Genomic DNA, 10,679 nt, shown 5'->3' on the forward strand with positions numbered 1-10,679 from the left:
CTCTACAAGCATTTAAATCAGTTCACAACTCCATCTGCAATGTATTAGTGTTAACATTTTCCATACATCCCCTCCAACATTTTTCAATTTCCTTTTCTATTTTATTAATCAAACTAATTAACTATCACAAAATTGTTTCAATTTGCAATTCTCCAAGCAATAATGAATTAGAAATTGTTTAATATGGCTATTAATAGCATTAATAACTTCTTCTGAAAGCTGTTAATATCTTTCCATATTTTAACAATTGGAGAATGGTTCTGATTGTTATAAATTTTACTCCATTTTCTATTTTTAAGAAATGAGGCCTTTATCAGAGAAACTTGCTTCAATTTTTTGAACCATTACTATTGCTAATTGAATTTTCCTCTGTTCTATTCCCCCAACCCCATATTTATTCTCTTCTCTCTCTCCTTTCATTCTTTTCTTCCTCAAAAGTTAATTTCTGACTACCTCTCCCATAGTCTGCCCTTCTTTCCATTACCTTACTCCTCTTTTTCTTATCCTCTTCACCAGCTACTTTCCTGTAAAGGAATAGAGACTTCTGTACTCAATGGAGTGTGTTTGTTATTTCCTCTTTGAGCCAATTCTGATGGAAATAAGGTTCACTTATTCTCTCTCACTTTCTCCCTTTTTTTCTTTCTTCTTTTTATGTGAGATAATTTGCCCCATTCTATATATCCCCCTTGCCCTTTCTCCAGGTATATTGCTCTCTCGTTCCTTAATTTTTTTAGATATCATCTCTTCATATTCAGTTCACATTTATGTCTTCTGTCTCTATATATATATATATATATATGTATATATATATATATATATATATTTCTTCTAACTGCTTTAATAATGTGAAAGTTTGTATGAGTTACCAGTATCATCTTCTCCTATAGGAATATAAAAAATTCAATATCATTAAATTCTTTATTATTTTCCTTTCTTTTTTTATCTTTTTATGATTCTCATGTCTTTTATTTCAAGATCAACTCTATTTAAATCTATTGTTTTCTTTCAGGAAATTTTCAAAGTCCCCTATTTCATTGAATATCCATTTTTTTTCTCTGAAAAAGTATACCTAATTTTTCTGATTATTTAATTCTTGGTTGTAATCTCAGCCTTCTGGAATATCATATTCCAAGATCTCCAGACTTTCAATGTAGAAACTTCTAAATTTTGTCGTATCCAGTCGTGACTCCATGACACTTGAACTATTTCTTTCTGACAGCTTGCAAAATTTTCTCCTTGACCTGGGAGCTCTATAATATTCTTTTGAGTTTTCATTCACTTTTCAGGAGTTGATTAGTGGATTTTTTGATTTCTATTTTACTTCCTGATACCTGGGTTCCATTTTTGAAACAAGGCTTTCAGGGTGTCCAATAATTTTTAAATTATTCCTCCTGGATTTATTTTACAGTGATTTTTCATAGTGACTTCAATTTCTTTCATTCTTTTGTTTGTTTTGTTGTATCTTCTTTTCTCATATGGTCATTAACTTCCATTTACTCAATTTTAATTTTTAAGGAATGTTTCCTTTAGTAAGCCTTTGTAACCTCCTTTTCAATTTACCCAATCCTGCTTTTTAAGATTTTTTTTCTATAGTGAATTTTCATACATCTTTTTCTATTTAGCCAATTCTGCTTTTTTATGGATTTGATTAACTTTTTTTGTACTTCTTTTCCCAGAAAATCAGACTTAGTTTTTAAGGCTTATTTTCTTTATTTTTTTGTGTTGTCTCTTTTACCAGGCTTCTGATTCATTTTACATGATTTTCTTGATTCACTCATTTCTCTTCCCAATTTTTCCTCTGCCTCCCTTACTTGATTTTCAAAATCCTTTCTGAACTTTTCCATCATCATGGATCAATTCATGTTATTTGTTAGAAGCTTTGGATGTAAGAGTTTTGACTTTGATATCTTCTTTTGAGTATTTGCTTTGGTCTTCCTAGTGTCATAGTAACTTTATAGGATCAGGTTTTTTTCTGTTATTTGCTCATTTTTCCCAGCCTATGATTTGATTTTGACTCTTTAAAAAAAGAAAAAACTAGAATTCTGCTTCCATGATGGAGGGCATAATGACCCAAGCTTCAAGGGTTTTATGCAGCTATTTCCTGAGATACTTTTAGAAACCTGCAACTTTTCAGTTCTTCCACAGTGGCATGATCCAAGGAGAGGTGATTACTCCTAATTTGGCCTGCACTTTGCTCTTTGGGTTACTACAAGCACCCTTTTCTGCCCAGTATCCATGAATAGGGTTCCTGCTCCCTTGGGGCAGGAAGCTCTTTTGTGCTTGTACCTGTCCTCTCTGTAGCACTGGGACCCACATCAGAATATGGGCAATGAAACAGTGTAAAATCCTGCTATCAAAGAGTATTCTCTTATATTCTCCTTTTGGTCAGTTGTTTCACCCTGTTAAACTCTGTGAGTTGAGAGCTCCAGAACTACCTCCTGTGGCTACTGATTAAATGATTCTGAAAGCCTGCTCCTGGTTTTCCCGAGAGGGGGGCTGGGCTGAACTGTGCCCCCCTGGCCTAGGTGCCATAGACCAATCCTGATGACATAAGTTGTATTGGACTGGAAATTGATTCACTCCATTTTTTGTGAGTTCTGCCACTCTAGAAATTGTTGAGTCATTCTTTAAAAGTATTTGAAGGGGTTTGAAGGAAACCACAGGCAAATCCCTGCCTATACTCCACCATCTTGCTGCTACAAATTTTAATCTCACAAAAACTCTGAGAAGTAGGTACTAATATTATACCCATTTTAACTTATGAGGAAATTTAAGTGGTTAGGTAATGTGTTTTGTTTAGAGTCACAAAGCTGATAAATGTCTAATACTGTATTTGAACTCATGTATTTTTTATTCTAGATGAATTGATATAACCACTAATCTATATATCTACCTTTTATTTTTGCCTTTTTTTTTTCAAGGCAATGGGGTTAAGTGACTTTCCCAGGGTCATATGGCTAGGTAATTATTAAGTGTCTGAGGTCACAGTTGAACTCAGGCCTCCTGATTTCAGGGCTAGGGCTCTATTGCACAACCTACCTGCTCCCTACTTTAGATTTTTGAATGTGAAAATAAGCCACTAACAAGTTCTATGAACACTTTCTGTGGCTCATGTAGTCTTAAGGATTTGGCTAGGAAAATGAGTCATCTATGTGGCACAATGGATAAAGTGTGGGGTCTGGTGTCAGAATACTTTCCATTAGTAACATGTACTAGATTGAAGGACAAAGGTCTTGAAAAAGAAACAGAAAAAAATTACATTAAAAATAAGGAAAACAAAAATAAATTATTGTAACAGTGTTTTGTAAATATTTGGTCAAAGGGGATTTTTTTGAGGGATAAGTTGGTGGTAGGAGATATAGTAATAATAGCAAGAAAGCAAAAGGAAGTTCAGAAATGAAACATTGACCAGGGTAGTTTTGTTACTTTTATATAAAATTTAATATACTTTTTAAAAATAAAATGAATACAAATTACGTCTCATAAATTTCTTCATCTTGTCTTCATATGTGGAAATGTTCATTTATTTTAAAGGTTTTCAAGTTCTTAAGAAGAAAATTAAAATTTCACGGCTCTCTCTCTCTCTCTCTCTCTTCTGTATGCAAGTGGAGAGATGGGACAAATGATGGCTACCCTGGTTTAGAATAAACGCTAAGAAGGAAAAGTTGTGTTCCTTCTTAAAATAGTGAAAAGCAATGGAAGTCAATCTAGGCTAGAAAAAGTTTGGCATGAAATCCAAATGATAATCATATGAAGAACTGAAACTGGCAGAAAGCTAGTAAATGAAAAAAATATGTTAAAATTCTACATTTGATATATTTCCATTATCATTGACAGAGAACTTCCTATATTGGGAAACTGATACTTAAGTTTCTGAAACATCATATAAGGAAAAAGTAAAAGCACTTAAAATGTTAAAATTGAAAATTACATTTAGACTAGACCTTCTACACACACATTTAAAAAAATAAGCCATGATGGAGGAAATAATATCTTGAAAGAATTAAGGAAATTTTGTGTTAAAAGTATCTTGGGGGGAAAATCGCAGTCAATATTAAAACTTAAAATAAGCCATTGAAATCTCATATTAAGAAATTTTTGTGAGAATAATCTACATCCTATCAAGGTTACTGACGATAAAGACATGAGAGACAAATAGAAATATTTTTACACAAAAATGTTTATAGCTTACTACAGCATTATAGTTGACAGATTCAAGAAATGTAAGAGTTCCAGATTTTCTTTTTTGTTGATTTAAAACAAGCCAAAATGACACCAGAGAATAGTACACATTACTGAACTCTTCCGGTAAGATTCCTCATGCAAATAAACATATAAGATTTCAGGACAAATTCTGAATCATGAAAAAATGAAATAAATGCATTCTCACCAAAGATCTTTTCATTGTCATAGAATCTTGAAAGTACAAGGTAAAAATGGATAGGAAGATAGCCTGTCAATTGGGAAATACTACAGATACTCCAATCTATACATAATGTATAGATCACTTCAAAACTAGAGAAATGTGGAACTCAAAACTTGTCAAAATTATGAATATTGAAAATTATCTTTGATTACAATTGTAAAAACTTAAAATCAACTCAAAATAAAAACAATAGATTGTACTAAATTATCTAATGAAAATTTTCCACATCAATTTTTTTATGATTTTTTCCTTTACCAATCCTCAAATATTGTCATAATATCCTGATTTTGAATGTAAGTACAAATAGAAAGTATGTGAATAACTTAGCATTTGAAAAGTATATAATTTATAGGTTATATGATATGTCTCTGATTATATCTCTAAGATTTTTTCTTTTTTTAAAATTTTATTTCTTTAAGGCAAAGGGATTAAAAGTGACTTGCCCAAGGTCATAAGGCTAGGCAATTATTAAGTGGCTGAGGCCATATTTGAACTAAAGTTCTGCTGACTCCAGGGCCAGGGTTCTATCTACTGCACCACCCAGCTGCACCCTTATATCTATGCTTTTGATAGTATAGTTAACTAGTCATTTATAAAAATTGATTAACAAAAATACAGGTGCATTTTTATTATATTGCAAACAAAAAGGAATATTTTCCTTAAAAATGCATTTTAGAATCAAACAGGCTTAAGATGTTTCTATATTTGTCTTCATGATTTAATAATAGATATTTCAGGAATATTTCTAATTTTCAATACATTAAAGGAGGACTCTACAAACAACAAAAAAAGAAATTTGCTGTCTAACCTGCCTACAGAATGCATAAGAAGTGCCAGGCAATGGATCTGTTTTAACTGACCCATTAAAATATACCCAAGGTTTTCACTCTGCACTTCTGTTTGAAGTCCTTTTATTAAAAACTGAAACTCCTTGACAAATAATTGATTTTATTTTATGATGCCTTGAGACAGACTTTCTAAGCAATTTTCAAAGTATCTTTCCCATTGAAGAAAATTAAAGTGTTTGGAATAAAAAGGTCGTAAATCCTTTTAGTCTAGGTGAGAGGAAATTCTTATTACAGTAAGAAGATAATGTGAAAATCAAGGAAATAAGCTGGATTTTAAAACTATAGAAAACAGAAGAACTAAGGTTAATTATATTTTTTCAGCATATCATCAGGATCCCTGGAAGAATTTGATTAATGTTCAAAAGTATTATTATTATTATAAGCAGCTGTGTCTAAAACCAAATAGGTTCCCACTGAGAAATGTCCCTTGCTAAAACACTGAATGGTTTTGATGGCAAAACTGAAATTAAATAAATTGTATAATAAGAAAATATTCATAGGCAGGGTAAGTTATAGGCTGTACCTATAATATAATTTAGAATAAAGAACAAATTCAAAAGTAAGGGAATCAAGTCACAGCATTATTTTAATTACCAGCACTTTATCCACTGACAATTCAGAAAATTTCATTTGTGAAATGAAAATATTAAACAATGTTTAAGTGGCTTTTGAGTTCCAAAGTCAAATCTTCTTTCACTGTCTACTCAAAGTCCTTATTCCTCAAAGCAATCGATTCCATTTAATAACTGCAATATTTAGGAAAATATGAGGTATTTTATCAGTTCAAATATCAACAGTTAGGGGACAGTAAAGTGGAAGCTGGATAGCACAGAGGATTGAGTACCAGGCTTAGAATCAGGAAAATTCATCTGAAAAAAACGTACTTTAAATTGATTAGAACAATGAAAATTAAAACAAATATGAGGTACCAACTCACAGCTATCAGATTGGCTATTATGACAAAAAGGAAAAATGATCAATCATGTAGAGGTTGTAGAAATTGGGACATTGGTGCATTGTGGATCGACTTGCGAAATAATCCAACCATACTGGAAAACAAAATGGAAATATGCCCAAAGAGTAATAAAACTTATCCTACTCTCTGACCCAGCAATTCCAATTCTAGGGCTATATCCAGAAGAAAACACAAAATGGGAAAAATCCCACGTTTCATAGTATTCATAGCAGTACTTTTTTTGTTGTTGTGGCCAGGAATTAGAAATTGAGGGGATGCCTATTAACTGGGGAATGGTGGAACAAGTAAATTATGGTTTGTGAATGCTATGGTATACTATTGTTATATAAGAAACCAAGAATGATCAGACTCTGGAGAAGTATGGAATTATAGGAACTGATGTTAAGAGAAGGGAGTAGAACCAAGAGAATATTGTACACATTGACAATAACATTGTGAGTTAATCAATTTTGATGGATGCAAATTGTTTTAGCAGTTCAGAGAACTAATACACCCCTGGGAGACCTGTTATAAACAGTGCTATACATATCCAGATGGAATGAAAAAACAAACCAAACCAAACATAACAATAAAAACACCAAATAACAAAATCTGAATGAGCACTATGTTCACTTTTTAAAAATATTTTTTGCTTATGCCTCCTATACCATGTTGCTCTTTCTTTTCCCTTATTCCTAATTCCTCATATAGAAAATGACTAATATGTAAAAATGTTAAACACAGACATACATGTAAAATGTTCACTAGATTGTTCTCTGCTGAGGGAATGGGAGTTGGAAAGGGAGAGTGGAAGAAAATTGTTTAACATAAATATGCATGTGGGATGAATGTTGAAAAACTTTCATAATATGTAACAGGAAAATGAGATAATATATCAATTAGAAAAAATCAGCTAGAAAAAGAATAAAATAAAAAGTCAGTGAAATTTGTAGTGCAAAGAAGGAAATTTGTACACATCACATCAAAACTAGAAAAATGTGGAACTCATTAAGTCTCATAGAAGGGAAAGTGTTAACCTAAAATAAGCTAACATGATTTGAATTCAGATATTCTGAATTCATAAATATATATTCCCAATTGAGAAATTTCCCAGATTCCCAGTTTCCTCTTGGATCAAAGTAATTGAGAGTATGATTTACTCAGTATTCATATCCTCTCTTCTCCCTCTCTACTATTGTGCCATCTTCGTGTTGTGTTATTTATCTTTTGATGCCTAGTTTTGTTCTAATATAAAATAATATAATATAATATAATATTTCATGTTTTGATTGTTCTAACTCTTTAATGATACTGTAGGCTGTTTTACCCACAAGCTCTTTGTCTTTTAATGTGTCATTATAGAAATGTAATTCTCAAGGGATGATTGATTAATCTGTAAGCAAAATTGCCTCATAGCTACTTCATACCCACAGCCTCTGTTCAAGTACACTCCCCACTTCAGTCACATTGGAAATACAATTATCAAAAGTCATAAAGATGATAACATTATAATAAATTTATACCATTCCCTCTTTCCAAGTACCTCCTAAAGAAATACAATGCTCATGAGCTAAAGTATAATACAAAGCAAAATTTCTTCATGAACCATTTATACCCTCCTCCTCTAATTACCCTCCCTCTAATTGTAGCTAAAATACTAAGTAAAACAAAATTACTTCATTATCCATTTTATGTTCAGAACTTCTAAGTACATTATCTCCCTCTGTCCCAGTAGAATTATAATTCACATTAAAGTGTCGAGTAAGTAAGTTCACTTCAGATACACACACACACACACACACACACACACACACACACACACACACACACACACATATATATATATATACCCACACTCTCTAAGTATACTCCCTCACCATATTCAATCCTCATGAATTAAACAGCATGGATTTCATGGTCAATATATATCCATACCCTTTCTCTAAGTGTGCTTATTTTACCTGTACTTACAGAAATACAATTCTCAAGAATTATAAATATTGTATTCCCATGTAGGGATGTAGAAAGTTTGATATCACTGAGCAGCAGTTTTCCCCTATCTGTTTTCTTGTTTTTATGAATCACTTGAGTCTAGTATTTGAGGATTGAATTTTCTGTTCAGTTCTGGTCCTTTCAATTAGAAAACATGGCAATTTCTCCTATTCATGGAAAATTCATCGTTTCCCCTGAAATAATATGTTGAATTTTTTAGGGTAGTTGATTCTTGGTTGTAATCCTAGGTACTTTGGCTTCTGGAATATCATATTCCAGGTCCTCCTATCTTTTATTATTGAAATTGATAAGTCCTGGGTACTCCAGAATGTGGATCCTTAATATTTAATTCTTTGATTAACTGCAGTATATTCTCCTTTAGCTGAGAATTCTGAAATTTTGCTACAATATTCCTTGAATGTTTGTTTCTAGGACTGCTTTCTGGAGATGAATGAGGGATTCTTTCAAGACTATATTGTCATCTTTTTTCTAGGATATTAGGCAAGTTTCAAATGATACTGTCTTAAAGGTATTTTCCAGTCTGTTTTTATTTGCTTGAGACTTTCAAGTATGCCAATAATTCATAAATTATCTGCCCATAATATATTTTCCAGGTTCATCATTTTCCCCTATTTTCTCAGACTTTCAGATTATTTCCATTTTTCCAGTTCAAATTTTTAAGGTTTTGTTTTATTCAGTTAGCTGTTGTGTTTCTTTTTCAAGGGGTCAATTTACTTTTAAATGAGTTGTTTTTCCTTTTATGTTGGTTTATTTTACTTTTTGATGAGCATTCTTTTTTATTCTTTTTTCCAGTTGGACAGTTTTATTTTTGAAGGAGTTCATTTCTTTGGTCATTTTTCATTTCTTATCTTCATTTTTCTTCTTCTTTTCTTTGCTTTTTAGAATACTTTTTGTGCTGCTCTAAGATGTCATTTAAGATTTGAGACCAATTCATAACCTCCATTGAGGCTTCATATGTAGGCATTTTTTCACTGCTTTCCCATTCAAGAGATGGGCTTTTTAATCATCCCTATCATAATATTAGCTATCTATGGTTAGAACTCTTTTGGGGCTTTTTTTTCTCATTTAAATAAGTGACTCTGTTCCTAGAGTATAAGGAGTATAGTTCCAAGTTTTTGTCCTAGTGCCTGAATCTGGTCCCTGACTTATTACTTGCCAAGATGTTGCCTTTGCAGTGGTTTGTTTCCTGCATAGGGGTAGCCCCACCAAGTCTCATCTATTGAATCAGCATTCCCAGGATTCAAACAATATCTTTTGAAATCAGGTTTGGACCCTCACTAACGGGTTTGTTTCCAGGCTAGCTTACAGAGCCTTGAACTAATATATGCTGTGGTTAAGAATTTCCTGATGGTTTTTCTACTTGTGTACCTACCCTGAGCTATAATCATCTTTAACCCATAACTAGCAGAATTTTACTGAATTTCCTCCATGAGATATTTTAATTGATATTTTATTTTTCAAAATACATGTTATGAAAGTTTTTCAACATTTATCCATATGCATATCTGTATCTATCTATATCTATATCTATTTCTTTATCTATGTATATGTACACACACACACACACACACACACACACACACACACACACACACACATATATATAAATTTTATTTATTTAAGGCAATGGGATTAGGTGGTTTCCCCAAGGTTACATAGCTACACAATTATTGTGTCTGAGACCACATTTGAACTCAGGTCCTTCTGATTCTAAGGCTAGTGCTCTATCCACAGGGCGACCTAGCTATCTTGTATATGTATATTTGTAAGTTTAAAACTGCTTTCCTTCTTCCCTTCCCACCCCCTCCTCTCAGCAGCAAACAATCAGCTGAATATTATACATAAAAATTTGATTTAAACTTGTTTACAAATTAGTCATTTTCAATATGAAGAATTAGGATTATGGGAAATAAATTCATGAGTTTTTTAAGTTTTTAAGATTTTTTTAAGTATTCATCAGATTCTGAAGGATTTTGTTTTGTTTTCCTTCCTCTGGATGGAGAAAGCATTGTCCATAGCCATCCTAATAGGATTGTCTTAGCTCTCTGAAACTGCTGAGAAGACTTGCATTCCTCAAGTTTGATCATCTCACAGTGTTGTTGTTATTGTGTAGAATCTCTTGGTTCTGCTCCCTTCTCTCAGCATCAGATCCTGTAAGTCATTTCATACCTCTCTAGAATCTGAGCATTTATGATTTCTCATAGAATGATAATATTTCATAACATTCATATATAATAACTTGTTCAACCATTCCCAGTTAAATGGTATCCCATCAATTTTCAATACTTTGCTATTACAAAAATAACTGTTCTGAATATTTTGGAATATATAGAGCTTTTCCCATTTTTTTATGATTTCTTCTGGATATAGGCCTAGAATTAGAATTGCTGCATTAAAGAGTAGGATTAATGTTATTAATATTTAGGCATAGTTCCAT

This window comes from Macrotis lagotis, chromosome X (genome assembly GCF_037893015.1).
Source record: "Macrotis lagotis isolate mMagLag1 chromosome X, bilby.v1.9.chrom.fasta, whole genome shotgun sequence".
Taxonomy (NCBI): Eukaryota; Metazoa; Chordata; class Mammalia; order Peramelemorphia; family Peramelidae; genus Macrotis; species Macrotis lagotis.